A 22,273-nucleotide genomic window follows, 5' to 3' on the forward strand; every position below is an offset into this window, starting at 1 on the left:
ATAAAAGTGAGAGGGAGGGAGCGAGAGAGGAAAAATGGCGAGTGAGAGTTTTTGAGAGAGAGGTGACTAACAAACAGTTTGCTATAAGACACAATTAAATTAAAATATAATTAAATATTAATTTAATTTATTAATTTGTCATTATATATAATTTTTCTTAATATATTTGATGGAATTCAAAATTCAATTGAACAAGAAATTACAGATAATCTTCCTTAATTCATCCAATATTTGATGGACATAATTCATAAGTTCACTGTATATGTGTAGTTGTGTACTAATCTCAAATTGTCCAATTTATCTGAATACTTTTTTATTATTGAAACTAACCATTTTTTAGAATAAAATAATAACTTTTATCTTTTTTTGTTTAATTAAATCAGATAATGTATAACAACATAAATATCTATCATTTATGTCTGAATAGAAATAAGAGGAAATTTTACAAATATCCAAATAAAATAAATTTAATTACGTTTCACAGTTATAATTTGTTATTTACGATTCTTGGCTACATATTAAAGAAATGAGAGATGTGAGCAAGATTGAGAGAGAGTTTGGAGACAAACAAGTGACGAAAGACAAAGAATGTAGAGATGAGAATTCTATATGTATATCTGTTGGATATATTATATTTATGTAACTGGTGCACATATATATTTATATATTTGACAAGCTAGATTAGAAGATGGAGGATAAAGGTGAGCGAGAAAGGGCAAAGGAGGAGCGAGATTAATTATATTTGTATAATTATCATATAATTATATTATATACGTATACATACAATTCGTGTTTGATATTATGTATTTTGACTTTTACCGTACAAAATAAAAAAAGTAAAATTGGTATTTTTAACACATCCTGATTCAAAAAAATAAATATTAAATTCAAGTAGGTAAAACAGTAGCAAAAAAAAAAAGAAGTTAATGTTAGAAAATAATTATTGAAAAAAAGACACTGTTGAGTGTTGAGCCATATATAAATACATTTACATAACTTCCCTTTAAAGGAATGGAGTGTAGAATAACAATAAACTCGATATACGTTATTTATATTAGTGTTCAATTATTTTAAAAAATTTATCGATATTGAAAGTTTAAATTAAAAATGAAAACGACTCTCATTCGACTATATTCTTTAATAATTATAACAATTTGAAGTTTAGTCAAATAAGAATTATTATGAGGTGAGTCCATCACCTATTACTGTAGCACAAGGTGGGTGTTCTCATTTAGGTACTGTGACTATTAATTCAAAAAAAAGTCAGTAATCTTGTTTTCCTCGAAATGTGAATCTAACCATATGGGACATTTGGACCTTATAAATATCTTTTTTTTTCCCTTTCGATTATTTATATTAAAAATTGATTAAATTTAAATTATTAGGTTAAATAAGACTTTTTTTTTTTCCATTTTTAAATGGTCAAATCCAACTTTTAGTTATCAACTATTCAATAATAATTCATGTTGTTCTTTTTTTTTTTTATAAATGTTTGCTGGAGGAGATGGTTGGGTATTAGCTGTCCTCTTTGGATTACACATAATTCACTTCTTTCTTTTATTCTAATCATGATTTTTATTATCGTTCAAAATATCTAAATTACATACACAATCATGGTTTTTATTATCCCCCAATATCTATCTATCTATATGTATATACGAGAAATTGGGTTCCAAATGATTTTATTAAATATATTTATTTAAACAACTTTTTTCCCCATAATCCTGTTTAATCTAATGATTACAATTTTTCTTAAATATGTGACTAAAATTAAAATTAATGTGCTCTTTGTCCTTGTTAAATTAAAAAGATTAAAAGTATAATGAAGGGATTGTTTTAGATATACCTGTCAATACAAGGGACTATTTTTGTAATTATTTCTTAAAATGATCATGAGGTCTAAAGTAATAATACTAGCACTCTCTCTGCCTAAACACCACATGTAAGTTTGGCTCTTAAAGGATTTTTTTGGAGGAGAAAATATAGTACTCGTCCGTTTCGAAAAGGTAATCTGGTTTGACTTGATATGACGTTTAAAAAAAATAAAATTAAAACTTATGGTTTTAAATTAAAATTATATCAAATTTATAAAATTATCTTTTGATCATTGATCTTAAATATGCCACGTGAAAAGCTGAAATTAAAATGTTATCAAAAGGAAAAAAATTATTTTTTAAAAACATAATAAAAAAAAATGAGGTTATTTTTTTAACGAGGAGGATAGTAATTTTGCATAAAATCTAATTTTATATTTTAAAAATCATATATAAAAAATATGATGTTACAAAGTCGGAAACAGAGTATCTTCTTGGTCTAGTAGCAGAACATACGGGGTTTTGAATCTCCTAGGACACTCAATATTAATTAACGTCTATCGAAATTATTAATTTAACACTAGAACATAGTTTAAGAATAATAATTATTTTCAAATGGAAGAAAACAATCCATAGAGGATTAATTAACCCTTATTTCTTTTTTTTTTTTAAAGAAAATTAATTATTTACTAATTGGGTGTGTAGTGATTGATGTCTAAAGGAGAGAAGGATTTGAGTGGAAAAGATCATAATTATTATTAGAAGATGAGTTGTCTTAGTCGATGTTAACACACATAATTGAGGCCACCTCATAACAAAACATGTACAGGAAAAATTATACATTTGTCATTTTTCTATCTTATCTTAAAAAAAATAACCACTATTAACAATCTTTAAATTTTATAAACATTTATCATGATAGCAATATGATGAAAATTTTAAATTAATGAGAATAGCCAGTTTCCAATTACATTTGTTAGAAAAATAGGAAAATGCGCAAGTACCCTCTTAATTTATTTTTGAAATTTCAGAGATATATTTGTGCTTTACTAAAATCGTATTACCTCCTTGAATTTATTTTATAAATAATTTTTTACCCTTTTTCGACCTACGTGACACTATAACAAAAAAATTGTCAACACGCGTTGGACCCACAAGATAGTACCACGTAAGTTGATAAGGAATAATAAATTATTCATAAAATAAGTTTAGGGAAATAATAAAACTTTAATATAGTATAAATGTGTCTATAAAATTTCGAATATAGTTCAATGAGATATTCATGCATTTTCCTTAGAAAAATAAAATATTTGTAGATTTTACCTAAGCCTCAAAGGGCGTGACATGTGAGTACATGCAGATTTAAAATTGAAGCTTTATGTTTTTGAATTTTTAGCCCACAAATTCATATCCCCACGAAAAATATAGAATTTGGAATTTGATAAGATAAGCGGGAAATTAGAGACGAAGCTACAATTTCAATTTTATGAGTTTTGAATTTTACAGTGACGATTTTAAATTATAATAATTCGATTGTGTGTGTATATATATATATATATATGTAGTGAATTTATTAATACAAATACACTATTTAAATAGATTTTTTAAAGTTAAATCGAACCTATGATACATGCACGCTACTAGCTCCGTCACTCATCAAAAAGGCTACATCCGTCTCGGTTGGTAGGGTGATTGGTTGCGTTCTTTAGGAGTCTGTGTGCTCTTTTAGTAACGGGGTAGGACATGGTGGGGGTGTTTTTAGCCTTCAACTTGTGGTGTTTTCTAAGTTTGAGGTGATTTGCTTACTATCCATCCATCCAATATTATGGGACTTTAGATTTCTCCATCATCAATAAAATAGAATAAGGTTCTAGAAGATAATTATATATATGAGTATTTACGATAATAAGCGGAGTCAATGGTATGAGACGTAAGAGGATTCTATCGATTTTTTTTTTTTGTAAAAAAATCAATTTATTTATTTATGTATGCGTACTGAGTTTGGAATCATGATCTTAATACAATATGAATTGCAGTTCAGTGGGTGAAGGGCTTAAAGTGCATCCCATTACTTTGTATTCGTGTTTTGTTTGAGATATTCTTTTACTTTTTCGAAATCTTTTATCAAAGTTTTTGACTCCATCCTAAATGAAGTTACGTTATATAAAGTGTGAGAATATTAGTCATATTCTAGGCTATCCTGTGTCTTTTCCATTTTGCCAAGTTGAAAAATTAACAAAAAAGTTGAATTGAAGAAAATTTCTTTACCCTTTTTATGATGTATATGTATATCATATAGAAAAAATCATAATATGCTTTCCTAATTATATTTTTCACACTTTTCCTACAGAAAAAAGATGGAACTCAAAGGCAAGATTAAAAGTGCATAGACACATCTAAGGCAAATATAAAGATAATAAATATACCATGCTCAATTTGACTAAAGGGCAATTTGGTAATAATAAAAAATGTTTTCTCAAAGAATAGTTTATATTTTTACTTACTTAAAAGTAGTACTTAGAAAATGTTACATATTTGATGTTTATATATAATTGAGAGAAGTAATGAAAACACATACCCATATTATTAGTTTCATTCTCCAATAATTAATACTTTTAAAATATTTTTTTGCTAGGTTAAATGAATTTAAATACATGTTGATTTTATAACATGAGTGAAATATACTCTGTATTCTCCCAAAGTTTAGAATGTTTTCAACACTTTTCTTGCTTTTTTTTATTAAGAATCTCATGCTCCTATAAGAGTTTGAGATCATTTATTATATCATGCAGCAATCAAGGGTGTATCTAACTTCAATTAGTCAAGTAATGTAACGTTTTTAAAGCTATCAATACTGATATGAAACAAATAATTTACATCAAGTTCAAGTAAATACTTACAATACTTTCCTCATACATAATTCGTACAAATATTAAGCTGATGAGGAGTTCAAATGAGTCGAGTGTGAAAAGATACCTACTTATAATATTACTTATGAAATTTATTTTTTCTATAAAACAATTTTTTTGTTTCTTCTCCTTGAAAATATGTTTAGAAGCTATTAAATATGAAGAAAAAAAATTATAAATATTATTCAAAAAAAAATTATAACCATGGTGAAATTTTATTATTATTAGAAAGAGAGGGCCCTATCAAAAAAATTGAGGACCACTGGTAGTCGTATTTTTATTATTATGGGAATAAAGGGCACTGCACTTTCTTGCATTTTTTTTTTTTAATGTGGTCCTATAATATTTAAAGGTCACATCTAATTTAATGTGGCCTGCAATTTTCTCAATTGTCAATCAATTCAATGCTTGTAAATATATGGAATTCCCCTAAAGTTTGGCCCAACCTATAATTCGTTTTATGTTTTTATTCATTCCAAAATTCTGTTAATTATATTCTTTATAATTATAATAATGATAATCCATTTAAAGGAAATTGATCCCTAACAATATGAATTTGTTGAAATTTTAGTAAAGAATAAAGGAATCATATTCATTTTATTCTAAACTAAAGTTTTGACTTTTGATCTATAAAAAAAAAAAGCAGAACTCTTTTGCACCTATTGATACAAAGAATTTATACGCAACAAATAAACACTGACAATGCTTTATCTCATATTTACATATGGGATAAAAGATTGTCAAATTGTAACTTTTGAATATATATATATATATTTAAAATGAGGGTAGGTTGAATGTTGTGCCTCAACACTTCTCTTTCATGTACCATTTTGGAGATGCCATTTCAAATTTTGATTTTTAATTTGCCTTTGTTTATCCTATTTTTGATAAAACTTTTAGTTGAAATTTAAAATCGTCCTTTCAAACTGTTTGAAATTTAAAATTTTGCCCATATATTTTAATGTATGCAACAACCCAGCTCGCCTAAGCCCAAAAGCGTCTTTAAAACGTGTCGCTAATTGGTAAAACCTGCTCATTTATATTTCTGTGTTTTTACCGACGTGAGGCTTTTTATCTTCAGTTGGAATATCAATCGCATACATCCCTTTAGATGTCTTAATATACACCAAATAAATCGCTCGGACACCCTTGCTCTAGGGTCGATCGGCCCATGATCACATACACCCCCCTCTATGGACTCAGTTTGCCCCACAGTATGTTGGGGCATCACATACACACCCACCATGATTTGCCAGGACTAAGCACTAAGGTTTGCCCCGCCTTAATGGGATTTTCCTAAATTCATTTAAACTTTGGCAAGATCGACAAGGCTGACACATGAGTGACTCTGATCCCAATCTGTAACAGTCCAGCCCGCCAATGATATTGTTTGCTCTGCGGTGAAGTCAACACTACTTTATAACACGCCACTAGTATCTCTTATATTTTAATCGATATGAAACTTTTTATCTTAAGCTAAAACTTTACAATTATACAAAGGAAAAAAATAACTAATCATATTTATTGCAAAAATAATTCCAAAGCCTACTTAACTCCGTATTTACCAATCCATATTTATAAAGAAAAACACGATTCTTCATAAAACAATTGCTTATCTCTCCAAAGCCCAAACCCAAACATCATCTACTTCTCCAAACAACGACATATGCTCACAAAATGGTGAAATTTTCATATTTTTTTAGAAAAAATACAATTTTTAAAATTCAAGCCGCTTATCGAAGTAAATCATCAACCTCTGTTAAAATCAATGTGCGTTGATTCATGTTCAAACATTTACCAACTTTTTGGTTTTGAAAAACTTAACCACTTGGGAATCAGATTGATTTATAGCTCATTATAATTTTTAGTTATTTGTCTTGTAATAATAATAATAAATCATTCTTTCTTTTAAAGCAAAACAAGAAGAGCATTAAGACTAGAATATAAACGTTTTGTTACAAGATGTATATACAACATTCGACACATATGATAATGTGGGGAAAATAGGAACCATTCAGCACGTTATAAAGCTAGAGCCTATGTATAGTCATAAAATAAGAACGAAAAACACGTTTGTTTAATTATAAAAGGTAGCTGATAGACATAGCAATTTAAATGGAATGTTGGCCATGTGATTTTCCAAATGTAAAAGCGGATTCAGAATTCGAAAGGTTCAAATAATACGCTACTTTAAACAATAACATATTCAGCATTTTCGAGAAGTGGAATCAAAATTCGAAAAAAGAAATATATCAAGACAGAATACCAAATAAGGCTTTGGAAATCATTTGAAAGGGAAATTATAACTACAAGAAAATAATATGATAAGCAAGGAACAAAAATTAGTAATAGAAATTGAAGGAACAAGAACCTACAAGAGTAAACTAGGACTTTTACTATGAAAGTAAGCGAGACACTGACCAATAATGCCTACTAACCTTGTTGGATATGTAGCAAGAATTGATGGAAAATAAAGGAAAAGAGAGGAACTTGAAAAGTTGAGAACTTGAAGAGTTGGGAACTTGAAAAATCGTCTTATGCTTTGATGAAAAGACATTTATCCTCATCGGTGGGTGAAAGAAAAATAGGAGAGTTTAAATATAGAAACACTCCTATTAATGGTTAAAAAGGTTGGAAAAAGGGACCCCCTCGCACCATTGTCGCTTGCATGTCTCGGCTTTAGAAAATAAACTATAGATTATTTTTGGACAAAGTTTATTTTAATTATTTAATTAATTAAATTAAATATTTTCAATTAACGTCTCGGCTTTGGAAAATGATCTATAGATTATTTTTGGACAAAGTTTGTTTTAATTATTTAATTAATTAATAAAATTAAATATTTTCAATTAATTAGTTGAGAACAGAAATGTTTTCAGTTATTTAGTTGAATTTAATCGAAACGTTATAACTCTTTAGTTGATTAACCCGAACCGACTCGGATTTGCGTGCGATCCGTTTCATTTATTTTTTTTATTATTTTAGTCAGTTTTGGAAATGACTGTTCTGAAAGGTTGCGACATTCAGGAATAGTAAGTACCATTTGAAAGGTTGCAAACTTTTATTAATGATCGTGTAGATTCTGAAAGGGTTACAACCCTTCAGAACTTGTTTCTCTTGTCTATAAATACCATTCACTCTTCATAATTTTTCCAAACGAATTTTTCTGATCTCTTCTTCTTCTTCTGCACAATAATCAGTTCGTATATTTTACTACTGTTGAGTGGTTCACCGACACCAGAGTTTTTGGAATCTATACTCTGGTGATTGAGATCATTTTACCCTGGAAGGTCATATTTCAAATCAAATCTCGAATACTAGAGGTGAATAATTTTCTTAAGGGGACACTGTGAGTTTAGTGGACTTGATCTTTTTCCTCTTAAAATTTGTTCTAGATTCTGCCTTGGCCCAAGGGGTGCGACCGTGTTGTATATAGTGGTTAAATTTTAGTTTTATAAATATAAATACATAAATTGACACCTCTTGAAACAAGTTGAAGGTTTAGTCTATTGGTTAAGGGCTTACAAATACTATATGAGGTCACTTGTTCAAACCCTACTAGGCCGCCACTGTATATAAGGTCATGTCCTCCATAAGTTCAAGTTGTATTATGTCATATAAGAAATCACTCATTCCTCAATACTTCTTCGGCCTACCTCTACTTCTCCTGAAATCATTCACAGCATTCAACCTCTCATATCTCCGCAATAAGGGCACATATCTTAATTCTTAACATGTACGAACCATCTCAGTCTTGCATCCTGTATCTTTTCTTCCACTGTGGCCACTTTCATACTGCTTCAGATTTATTCACTTCTAATTTTTATGTCTATTAGTATTGCCCATACATCCATCTCAACATCTTCATTAATGACTTTTATTTTTAGAATATGAGAGTTTTTGATGCACTAACACTTTATTTCGTATTACACTAGAGAACTTGCCTGTTTTGACAAGACTTTTTTCGTCACACAAGACTCGAGATGTGGACTTACATTTCATCTATACTCCTCTATGATGCATGACGTCACCGTCAATCTTTTCATTATCATAGATAATTAAGATACTTGAAACTTTCTTTTCATACGAATATATATCTTAGAGAGTGAACCTCACTTTCCTGACATCCTCATTAATAAAATTTGCTAAACTTGTACTCGAAGTATTATGTGTTAGTCCTACTCAATATAAACCCCTTAGATTCTTTGGTTTGTGCAAATATACCTTGAAGCTAACTTCATCGTGAGTCTCATCAATTAAAACTATATCATTTGCATATAACATACACCATGAAACCTTACTTTAGATTTATCATGTCAAAACATCAATTACCAAGGAAAATAAAAATAGGCTGAGAGTTGATCATTGGTGCAACTAGAAAGTGTTATGGGCATCCCGCCTTGGCATCACTATTATTTCTATTATTTTGTCTTCATCGTACATGTCCTTTTTCACCATAGAGTATGTCCCATGTATGGTTTTAGCTTCCAAGCACCTCTATAGAATCTCTCTCGATACTTTGTGTTGGAATATGTGCGTTTACTACCAGTCAACGGACCAGGTACCCTGACAAAGTTTGGGTGGATTTTCTCATTTTCTTTTAAATGTAGTTTGTCGATTGACCGCTAGAACTATTTTTTTAAAAAAAAAATGAGATTTGTGTATTTGATCAATTTAAGTAGCCTGAAAATCTATGTTAAGATAAGGTATATTTGACTAAAAAAATAATTAGAAATGTATCGTGCAATCAAGGACCTCTATGGTGATATATCACACCTCAAAATTAATAATTTTAAAATATATTTTAGTATTTAATGTGACAAATTAAATAAAATATAAAATTTCATAATAGCTCAAGGATATAATAGGAAAGAAGCTTATTCTAGAATTTTAAGCCAAACATAAGATTAAATAAAAAATAACAAATCCCCACATTATTAAATTCTGCATTATTAATCCCCATATTACTAATCCATGTATTAATAATCCCTACATTATGCATCTTTGTAATAAACGACCCATAAAGTCCTCCAAATCTTCCAAATACAATGTCTTTGTCCTAATTTTCATTCATGAATATATAAAAATATTATGCCATCTATTTCTAATATGTACCTTATCCAACTATACATTGTATTGATGTTCTTGATGCATTTCATTTGTGCCAAGATCCTCTAGTTATGCACACAAACGTTCATAATATGTTATTTCTTCCTCATCCTTACTCTCTACCAACTTTGATAACACACCATCTATTTTGCTTCCATTTTTCCTTCGACATACCCATTCGAAAACTAATCTTTTGGATGTCAATCAAAGTTATCTCTCGAGACCCCTAACACCACAAAAATTGATATGTCAAATATAAGTATTCAATTAAATATGAGATAATGTAATTTATACGTTATGGGTGTGTTTGGTATGAAGAAATATGTGAGTCACACTAAACAGATATTAGAAACATGTATATGGTCTGATTGGTAAGGATCTGGATACCAAACACACGAGGGAGATATGAGAGTGGAGGATATGGATGCATCAAAATTTATTAAAATTCATAATATGTGAATTCACTTGGATACAATACACGTATCTTGAATAAATTATATCTAAATTTGACAGCATGCATGATATGGATACATCAAAATTTATTAAAATTCATAATATTACAAATTAACATATCTAAGTGATTAATTTTAAATTAGAAAGACTTCTATAAATTACCCTTAAATTTGTTTAATTTTGACCTTAAAATTTGCCATAAAACGAACAAGCGTCAAAATTTGACTATCTATCATCATAGTCATTTCGTATAATTATCTGACTTCACGGTCTCGCTTATCAGTGTGAAATTAGCTCGAGCTTATCACTTTGCAAATCTCTTTACGGAAAAATTGTGCATCATAACAAATTATTAATTTAAAATAAATGTTATAGGTTTAGTTTCATTTCATTTTAATTCACAATAAACTTCTTATCATTCGTCTCTCTCACTTTTTGGATTTCGTTTGACACTCTCCTATTTTCAAGCCCGCTCTCATTCGGCTCTCTCACTTTATGCAAACACAAACGTATAATTTCTGTTTGTATTTGTACAAAAGGAGAAGGACTATATATATAAATATAAATACACATCTCTCGGTCTTATACACTTATAATTATCCAAATATAAATTTTCCCCTGCTCAGTTCTCTTTTGTCTTTCTCTCTCACTCACTTGAAAACACAAATTATACAATATATGCTGTATAATTTGGGTTTGTATAAAATAAGAGATAAATTTGAATATTTGATATATAAATACAAATGTTTTAATTCAATTTAATTGTATACGAATTCAAATTTTAGGCAGATATACAAACACAATCAATAATACATACAGTTAGTAGTTACATATATGCAGTTATCTAATCAATTTACACATATAATTCATCCCCTCCATCTCTGCTTTGCTCGCTCGCCTCTCTCCTCTCTCTCCCAATTTCGATCGCCACTCTAACTAACACATAAAACATATACAAATACAAATACAATTTAATTTCATACAAATTGCTGCAATGCGACTTACACAAATCATATGCTCCATAACAAATATAATTTGGCTATTAAACGTAAAATAGCGAAACTGTAACTATAGAACATTAATAGTATAATTTTTATGTTTGTTACTCTAAAATTTACTCATGAAAAAATAATATTTTTTTTTATGAAAAAATAATTAAAATCCACAAAATACTTTATCTCAATACTTATCTCTAATATAAATAAAGATGAAATTTGAACGAAAATACCCTTTTAAGATTTGAAAATACTTCAACACACGTGAAACTTCTATATCCACGAAATTATGTTGAATACTAAATGCAAATAAATATTAAAGTTATTCATCGATATAAATATAAATTAAATCATGAATATTAGATATAGTATTAAGATCACTAATTATTTTACATGATAATGAAGATATAACAAAAGTCTACAACATATATCACCTAAATATATATTACTAAATCTACTTTCGGAGAAAACAGAAGATATTATTTTTTTTAAAAAATAGATTGGTTCTGCTTCATAATTTATAACTTTTTATCCGCACAAAAAAAAAAATTTTCGTCAAAAGTAATATTTTTAAGTTTCTATTTAGCTAAAATATCTCGATATTTTTTTTTAAAATAACGTTTAACTTCCAATAAACTGACCAAATAAAATTTAAATTTTCATATTACTACTGTCTGCCGACAATTGTATGTGAAGCTAAGAAATTAATAGTATTAATTAGGTAATTAAAGGTGAGAATCCAAAATGAGAAACCCGTGAAGTAAGGGAATTGGTGGGAGTGGGAAGAAGATTAGTCATTTTAGTAATGAGTCATGTAACCTAATTACCTAATTGGGTAATTAAAATACTCACTCCTTCGTTTACTTTTAGCTATCACGGTTTCTATCTTTAGAGTTAAGTTATAAAAACTTTAAATAAAATTTTAAGATATAATTTTTTCATAGAAAAAATTGCAATTTATTCCACTTTTCATATAGTTTTTGAATATCTAAATTATTTGTTTTAAATATAAAATTAATGTAATCTAATTTAACTTTGAAAATTAATCAAATTCACTTTTGAAAAAACATAACATGACAAATAAAAATTGACGTAAAGAGTATATATTTATATTCGCTTATTGTAATTTATAATTCGGAAAAGGGTCAAAAATACGCTTAAATTATCTGAAATAGCTTATATATACCCTTAAACTATATTTTGGCTCAAAACTACCCTTCCCTTCAAACTATTGGATCAAAAGTGCCCTTCTAATTAATGGAAATTGTTAAATGCCATGAGGATACCACATGAATGCCATATGGCACTCCAATAGATTTCCACTGCCACATAGACTAAAAGGAAAAGGGTCAAAAGTACCCTTAAACTATCCGAAATAGCTCATATATAACCTTAAACTATATTTCGACTCAAAACTACCCTTCCCGTTAAATTATTGAGTCAAAAGTGACCTTATTAGCGAAAGTTGTTAAATTCCACATGTGCCAGATTGACTAAATCCCTAAGTCTTAATTACTCATTTTCTCTTCATTTCATTATTTTTCAGAAACGATTTCACCCCTTCTCCATCATTTCACGGTTAAGGTTTCACAGTTTTCTTTGTCGCTGGGTATCAAAGTAGATATTCGTGGTTATAGGTTAGTAAACTTTTTTCTTATTTTATTGTGTTTACAACCACGAAAATCCACTTTGAAACTCAGCTCTGAAGAAAGTTATGAAACCTTGGCCGCGAAATGACTAGAAAGTTGTGAAATTCTAACTATCATACTTTGAAATCGTAAACGTAATAAAATAAGAAAAAATATTTACTAACCTACAACCATGAATATCCACTTTGAAACTCAGCCCCCAAGAAAGCTACGAAGCCTTAGCTGCGAAATTAGGGGAAAGTTGTAAAATCCTAACTATCATGCTTTGAAATCGTAAACATAATAAAATAAGAAAAAATATTACTAACCTACAAGTATGAATATCCACTTTGAAACTCAGCCACGAAGAAAAGTATGAAACCCTAGCCGCGAAATGAGGGAGAACGGGTGAATATATCATTTTTGAAATAATGAAATGAGGGGGGAAGTAATTAGAATTTAGGGATTTAGTCTATGTGGCAGTGGAACCTTATTGACATGCAATGTGACATTGACATGGCATTTAACAACTTCTATTGATAAGAAGGGTACTTTTGATCCAATAGTTTGACGGGAAGAGTAGTTTTGAGCCGAAATATAGTTTAAGGGTAAATATGAGCTATTTCTCGTATAGTTTAAGGGTATTTTTGACCATTTCTATTTAGTTTATGTGGCAGTGGAATCTTATTGGCATGCAATGTGGCATCCACGTGACATTTAAAACTTCCATTAATAAGAAGGGTACTTTTGACCCAATAATATAACAGGAAGGGTAGTTTTGAGCCGAAATAAAGTTTAAGAATATATATGAGCTATTTCAAGTTTAAGGATATTTTTGATCCTTTTCCCTTTATAATTTACTTTGGAGAATAAGAAGACGAGCTCTCAAATATTTGCATTTTTTTCCTTTACATCTTTCATCAAATATTGCATTTTTTAAAAAAAAAATACTTTTCCATTAATTATAACTAGTTTTTCTTTCAAAGTTTGTAGCTTAAAGTAGAATCGATTACTTAAATTAATGAGAAAATGCACAAGTACTCACTCAACCTATATTCGAAATCTCAAAGACACATTTATACTATACTAAGGTCCTATTACCCCCTGAACTTATTTTATAAGTAATTTTCTACCCTTTTTCGACCTACGTGGCAGTAGCTTGAGAAAAAAGTTGACCAGCGTTGGGCCCTTAGGATAATGTCATGTAGGTCAAAAAGGGATAGAAAATTTCTAATTCAAGCATGAAAGAGAATCATATTGAATTATAATTACAAAAGTGCATGATTAATTCGGGATGTACTACTTCTTTACCTTTAATCATAAATTACTAATTCAAGCTTGAAAGAGAATCCTATTGAATCCTATCTGAATCAAATAATTTTGGATGTCATTTTCAGGAATCTATAATTTCGTCATGTTTTAGTAGTGTTTATGGTGATTTTGATATTATAATTGATTTATTAATTAGGTGGTGTTTAGTTAGTAATGATTGGGTAGTGGATTAATTTATAAATTATATTAATAAATTAAATTATAGTCAATAGTTAAGCGCCAAGTATTTTAAAAAATATTTAAACAGTTTAATTTTAAAACAATTAAATAAGTGGTCAATTTTGAACCCAAAGGTAGATGACAAGGGTATTTTAGAATCAATAGATGGATGAGAAGGACATTTTGAAGTCAATAGGTAAATAATTTGCAATTTGTGACAACAATTAATTAAAATTACTTTTTCCTTCTGAATTTTACCGTTATTCTTACTTGAATATAATGTAAAAATGCAATTATAAAAACTAATTAGGTATTCGAATTTAAATTTGAACGTTAAAAACTTGAAAAATAGTTGTTAAAATAAAATTTTAAAATGATATTAAAAAGTCAGAATTATGTTTTATATGTGTTTTCACTTGAAAAATGATAAAGTGTTTTTTTTGGATACATAATTATGTAAGGAGCTGTCTGAATATAATTTTTTTTCCTTTTAAAAAATAATAATTCAAAATACTATTTGATTTTACATTTCAATAATTTTTTGGTTAGTTTTTCATTTTCAAGTTTGAAAAGTTGAATTCGACTAGGTTTTTTTTAATTGAATTCATTATTCAGTCAAGAAACTTCAGCTGTTTTACAAATAAAAGATATTTAAATATAACTTGAATTTTATTTGTTTAATTCGAAGGAAAAGGACCCGATTAATTTGTAATAATTATAATATTTTTAAAGAGCAATTTACAAAAATGACTATATTTATAGAGTTATTGAAGTTCAATATCTATAAATATGTATTTACTACAAATGATTACACTTTATGTCAATTTCTAGCTGCATGTTTGTATTAAATTTATTTTATTTTATTGTTACTATTATTATTTATACAATGCACTAAATAAGGCATGATATGTTATCATAACTTTCAAGTACCAACCCTTTATTATGTTCCTAAATAACTGAAATTTCCATTATTAAATTACCAACTAATAATTACATATTGTATGCAAATATGATTGATTCACATAATACAAACGGTTGTATTTATATTCCTAAATACAATATATTCAGTAAATACTAATCATAAAAGTATACACAAAATTTTGAATGTAAAAGTTTATTCATGTCTTTTCTCGTTGTATTTTTGCATATATTTTTTTATTATTTATTATTTATACACTAATATAGTTGTAATTACAATAACTAAATAAGAAAAATGCATTACTTGTACAATTAGCATATGAATACTTTGAATTCAAATTGGTGTTTCTATTTATAAAACTCTAAGTATTAATATATTAAGGATACAAGTATTTATAAAAATTTAATGTATTAATATAACAAATAAGGTAAAGTAGTACAATTTTAACATATGAATACAACAATTTGAAAAGTGGATACACTATTGTTAACCAAAAAAATGAATATACCAATATACTATAATATGATTACACTGTTGTTAAATAAGAAAATGGAAAAATAATAGAATGTGTATGTATCAAAGTGTGTAAGTATTCGACTATATAAAAAATTAAAAAAAAACGTCGATCTATTTTTTGTGAAGTTTCTATAATACTTGAGGTTTGACGTTAACTTATGTATTTATTCATAAAAATATAGTATTGATGCATCCAACTATACTTGTATTGCCTAATCAAATTGAATAAATTACTTATGTATCCAAATATATTTGTATTCACAAATCACCATTTTATTAATATTATAATACAATTATCAATGTATATAAATATTATTAAATACAAACATTTGACATTTGATTGAACCACAAGTATAAGTATAAATACAAGTATAATGAATTGAACCACAAAAATCACTCCTACAATCATACAAAAAGATCTTGAATTGGAAGAAATTGGGGAAAAATACAAATTAAATTTGTAATATAAGGATATTAATAAAAGAGAAGGTATGAATACATAATTAATTATGAGTTTAATAATAATTTTTCTATTTATTATTTATTTATATTAAACATAAAAAAAACTTATTATTGATATACAATTAAATTTGTTATTTATTGTATAGTTATAGTCATATAACATAAAAAATTAAACTATAGCTATATTATTTAAATATATATTAAAGTTTGTGTTATAAATACATTGAATTAAGTGGATAGTCCATAAGGTTGGTACATGAACAACCATTCATATTCACTAGGTTACATGAACCTTTTTGGATAAGAATGTATCTATTTATTATGATACTTAATATGGTGACCTTTGGAGTGATTTCTCACTCTATAAATAGGGTTGTTCATTCACTATTGTAATATATACATATGAGACTTGAATACACTTGAATAAGAAGAAAATTTCCCTTCTTCTATCTATCTCTCTTGTCTTCTTCTCTTTATGATTATATTCTTATGAGCTTGATTTTATAACACGTTATCAGCACGAGTCTCTAGCCAATTAAGATTGAGTTTTACTTTTTCTTTAACTCATGTTTTGGTTGATCTCGTTATGAGAATCAAAGTATTATATATGCATAAAATCAGGTATGTATTTTCTAGAATATTTTTATGATTTAGAATAAAATAGTATTCAGTCACTAACAATTATCAGGAACCGAAGACATATACTACTATTGGTTGAATATGACATGCTATACAAAATTTCTTAAATAGAAGAAGGTATAAAATTTTAATAGCATGAATTTGAATGTTATTTTGATTGTTTTGAAAGACTCAAAGGATGAGTCATGTTGTACTTCGATTTATTATACCGTTGGTTAAGGGTAAGACGATGAATTCAAGTTTCATCGCACCAAAAGGGTAAGACATCAGGTTAAAGTCCGGATGCACCATAATGAAAAATATTTGAGGATAAGACGATAGATTCAAGTTCTATCGCACCAAAAGGGTAAGACATCAATTTGAGTTTTGATGCACCGTGATTGGGTTCAAGTCCCATAGAATTATGGCGTAAAATGCCTTATATGGATAAGACATTGAGTTTGAGTCAATGCACCATAATGATGATATAATGATGACTAGGCTTTGATGAAAAGTCTTGAAATTCGTTCTATTGAATTTGCTTCATTCCTTGAAAAGAATGTGGTAGCAACATGTAATAACTCTGAAATCCGCTTGTTAACTTGCTCCATTCAATCATATGAATGTGGTAGCAGTGAATGTTAGTCTGAAAGATGACAAATGATTAATGATATGAATAAGGGCGTGGAGGGACATAATTATAATAGTCATCATTGTGATAATGATAAAAGGAAGAACACTATAAGTTCTTCAAATAGTCCTTCAAAATGTGAAGGCAATTTAAATAAATATGTGAACTTAAAGTTCAAGGGATAATTCAGTTGCATAATGTTGCAAATCAGTTGCCAGAGGAATGCACTGACCCTATGATATAATTCAGCTGCGAATGCTTCAATATGAAGTCCTTGAAGGACAGAGTCTATGATACGCCGAAAGCGTAATAGACCAATTGATTCCAAATATAAAATTCCTTAAAGAAGGAAGGAGCAAATGATCAATATGGTCATGATAATGAGGCAAGTGCTATAAAAGAGCACATTGACATAACACTTCATAAAATCTTGAAAAAGGTTCAGGTACCTGAAATAATAAAAAATGAAGAGATCTCGATAAGTTATGTCTTGTTGGAATCGATATCAAATAACCGTCGACGGTATCTTTGATATGAGGTAGCGCTCAATGATATAAATTGTGATGAGGATCTTGAATTCAAATCTGTCATATAGTGTGAACAGATAAATGGTTGGCCAAGTAAAATGCACAATTCAAGTATATTTTGTTTCACTTAGAAAAGTGACATTTTGGACTGGTAGTCCATAAATTAAGGTATAATGTCAGTGGGGTACAAATAAGTTATTATGCGATAGTATAACCGTAAGATATCAAATACGGTTTGTGCCTTGGGGCATAAAGGTTTATCGCAAAAATCCTGACATTATTGGAGATGTTTTCTCCTTTGGTGGATGCAATGAGGTTTGTTTTGATCTGGCAACATATGAAAAACTTGAATGCATGTAATGAAAAATTGTAATGAAGGTTATATGAAAATTCTTGAAACAATCCAGGTGTCTGAAGCATATAAAGGTTTGAAAGAAACTTATCCAATAAAGCTTCAAGAATCCTTATATGGATTGAAATAGTCAAGGAAGAAAAAGGGTACAAAAGAATGACCCTAATTGTCCTTGTATTTTTATGAAAAGGTCTTGGTAAGACAAAATTTTGTCTTGACCTACAGATTGTTAATTTGACAAATAAAATATTTGTCTAACAGACAACAGTGCACATACACTGAAAAATTTTGATGCAATTTTATGTGGATATATCGCATTCATTGAGTACCCCAATGATTATGAGATCACTTGACATAAATGATGATTCAGTTTGATCTCAAAAGAAGGATAAGAGTTTCTTGGTGATGAAACTCTATCTTGGTGCAATCAGGGCACTAGTGCATCTTACTAACAATATTTGACTAGATATTTGTTTTGCAGTAAATTTACTGGCAAGATTCAGTTTCTCCCCGATAAAGGACATTGAAATGGTGTTGAACACATGATTGAATATCCTCAAAGGACCATAGTTATGGGCTTATTCTATTCCGAGGAATCCAAAACAAAATTGATTGGTTACGCAGATGCAGAATATTTATCTGATCCGCATAAAGTTCTATCTCAATCACGCTATGTGTTTGCATGTGGAGGCACAATAATATCCTGGGGATCAATGAAGCAAATGTTGCTATGCAGAAATAAAAGTCCTTTATGAAGCAAGTCAAAAGCGCGTCTGGTTGAGATAAATGATACACCATATTCAAGAAATGTGTGGTTTTTCTTTAAAAAAAGAATATACCAACCACAATGTACAAAGATTGGAGACATCATCACAAGAAATCAAGTGATGTTTTAATCAGGGGGAGTACAATACGCGTTGCACTCTTTTTCCCTTGATCGAGGTTTTTTCCCACTGGGTTTTCCTGGCAAGGTTTTTAATGAGGCAACAAATGGTGCGTATCAAAAGATATGTGTACTCTTTTTCCTTCACTAGAATTTTTTCCCACAGGGTTTTTCCTAGTAAGGTTTTAACGAGGCACATTATCTATGGACATCCAAGGGGGAGTGTTATAAATACATTGAATTAAGTGGATAGTCCATAAGGTTGGTACATGAACAACCATTCATATTCACTAGGTTACATGAACCTTTTTGGATAAGAATGTATCTATTTATTATGATACTAAATATGGTGACCTTTGGAGTGATTTCTCACTCTATAAATAGGGTTGTTCATTCACTATTGTAATATATACATATGAGACTTGAATACACTTGAATAAGAAGAAAGTCTTCTCTTCCATCTTACTTCTCTTGTTTTCGTCTCTTTATATTTATATTGCGATGAGCTTGATTTTATAACAGTTTGCCATATTATGCGGTTTTTTCAATTTTTAAAAACTATTTTCCAACTCCAACTACAAACAATGATTAATTCTTTTCAATGTATCAATCAAATCTATGGTTCAATCCACCAGTTGTATTAATTCTCTAAGATTCTTTACTTTAATGTTTATATCACATTCTTGGTGTAATAGCAATTTTAATTTCCTAATAACAATTTTTTATTATTTTGATTCCAATAATACACGATTCAATAATTATTTTTTAATAACCTAAATTTGTTTTTTTTTAAAAAGTCTAAAATATATAAGAAATATATTATGTTGACTAGTTTCAAAACTATATTAACCAAAAATATGGATAATAATATAAATTTAACACAATACATAAGTAATTAGATAATAAAATGATTAATAATTTACAAATCCATGAAAAAATCACAAAAATAAAAAACTGTACATCCCAACCAAAAATGATGTATTAATATTATCTTCTAAATGAAGTTTATATCAATTAGTTTGTGAGAGATTTAATTTCCATCTGTCAATTTCTTCTTATCCCTAATTAAACGGAGTAGACAAGAAACAAGTTTGCATGTGATGTTTAGGCGGAGAGAAGAATTAATTATATTCGGAAGCGGAGCTAAGATTTGATTCGTGAATCTGATCAAATTTAATAATTATGAGTTAAATTATATATTTATCGTAAAGTATTATTAAATATTTGTTTAGGATATAGAAATTTTAAAATATTTTATATATAAAATTATAAATTTCAAATTTTAATTCCAATTTGTAATTGTATTATTAATTTTTTGAGGTGATAATTTTGACGTAACGAAAATAATGATTTCAAATCTACCGAATAAAGAAAAGATTCAATCATGTATTGGAATAGCACTTATGTAATAAAGAGACAGGACATTAATGAAAGGTCCAACTGACCCATCGACCCCATACTTAGGTTGTTGGATCTCAAATCTTCCCTAATCTTAGACATGATATCAATTGATCCACATTTCAAGAAAAAAAATAGAGTTATATATTTCTTTTCATTTAAATTTGATTTTATAATTTAATTTTATTCATAACACCATATTTTTTTTTATTTATAATTAAATTCAAGATTTTAAATTTAAGAATATCTGTATTTGTCACCTATTCACAACCCATATGTTGTATGCTATTGGGTTCATATCTATATATTTAAAATAAATTTCTTTAACATATATAAAAAATTATAACTCAAAAGTTATTGGAGTTTTCTTTGAAACCTCGATTTTTTGATTCACTATATTAATTATAATTATGTTACAGAAAATGATTTTTCATATCTATCGAAAGAAAAAAGAATGGTGTCAAATAATAATTATTACTGCGAAAATAGTGAGCAACTTTTTTTAACTTTCCAATATGAAAATATTATCATTTTCTAAAGGGGCAAATTATAGAAGTCACATACTTTTAAGATAAAATTACAGTTTATTCCTTAAAATTTATAATTATATAAATTTCTCAAATGAATATAACAATATAAGCGTCAATACATTAAAAAGAGGGTCGGATATATTAATGTTCAAAAAATCAAAGCGCTAATATATTAAGAAAGGTTGGACACATTAATGGAGGTACCTAATACATTAATGACCAAAAAATCAAAGTGCTGATACATTAAAAAAGACTAAATACATGCACCTATACATTAAAAAGATCATCCGATACATTAATAACATTTTTAACTTAAAAGAAAAAATTAAAAGATTTTAGACCTATAAAAAAGCACCTATACATTTTTAACTAAAAGGAGATTTCTATAGTTGTTCCTTTTTTTTTCCTTTTCTTATTAGTGAATATAATCATTGAGAATATTTTCAATGCAAAAATAACGATTTTTTAATATCGACTATATAGGACTTTTTATTTGTTTAATTTATGTAAGTTGCTAATTATACTTATTATTTGTGTATGTACTTACTTGGACAAGTCATGTCTTTTAGGAGACCGTATTATTTCTGATATATATAATGTTAAAACTTTCACTCTTTACATTAAACTAATACAATTAATAATTTGGCTTATAACTAGACTAGATTGCTTCCCTTATAAGGAAAGTTTTTTTTTTTAATTTAAAATAAAAAAGCTGACCCCTATCCAGGCTTTAAAAAATAAAAATCCTCTTAATGGATAGCGTTTTGTCTAAATAAAGGCCACCAAACTACACTTTACACATAACACCCAAAATGATTTAAAATCTAAATTAATTAAAGACATCAAGCAAACGGAATATAATTAATTTATGTAACCTTTTCAAAGTACTAATCAACCTACAAAATAGTAGCATTTGTACAATTAGTTACAAAATCAATTAAAGTCATCAAAATCAATATGGTTATAATGGAAATCATTAATTAGACTATCTTTTTTTGCATTGGATGGTTGACAAAACATAAAATAGAAATTTTACGT

This window comes from Solanum lycopersicum, chromosome 2, assembly GCF_036512215.1.
Source record: "Solanum lycopersicum chromosome 2, SLM_r2.1".
Classification (NCBI taxonomy): Eukaryota; Viridiplantae; Streptophyta; class Magnoliopsida; order Solanales; family Solanaceae; genus Solanum; species Solanum lycopersicum.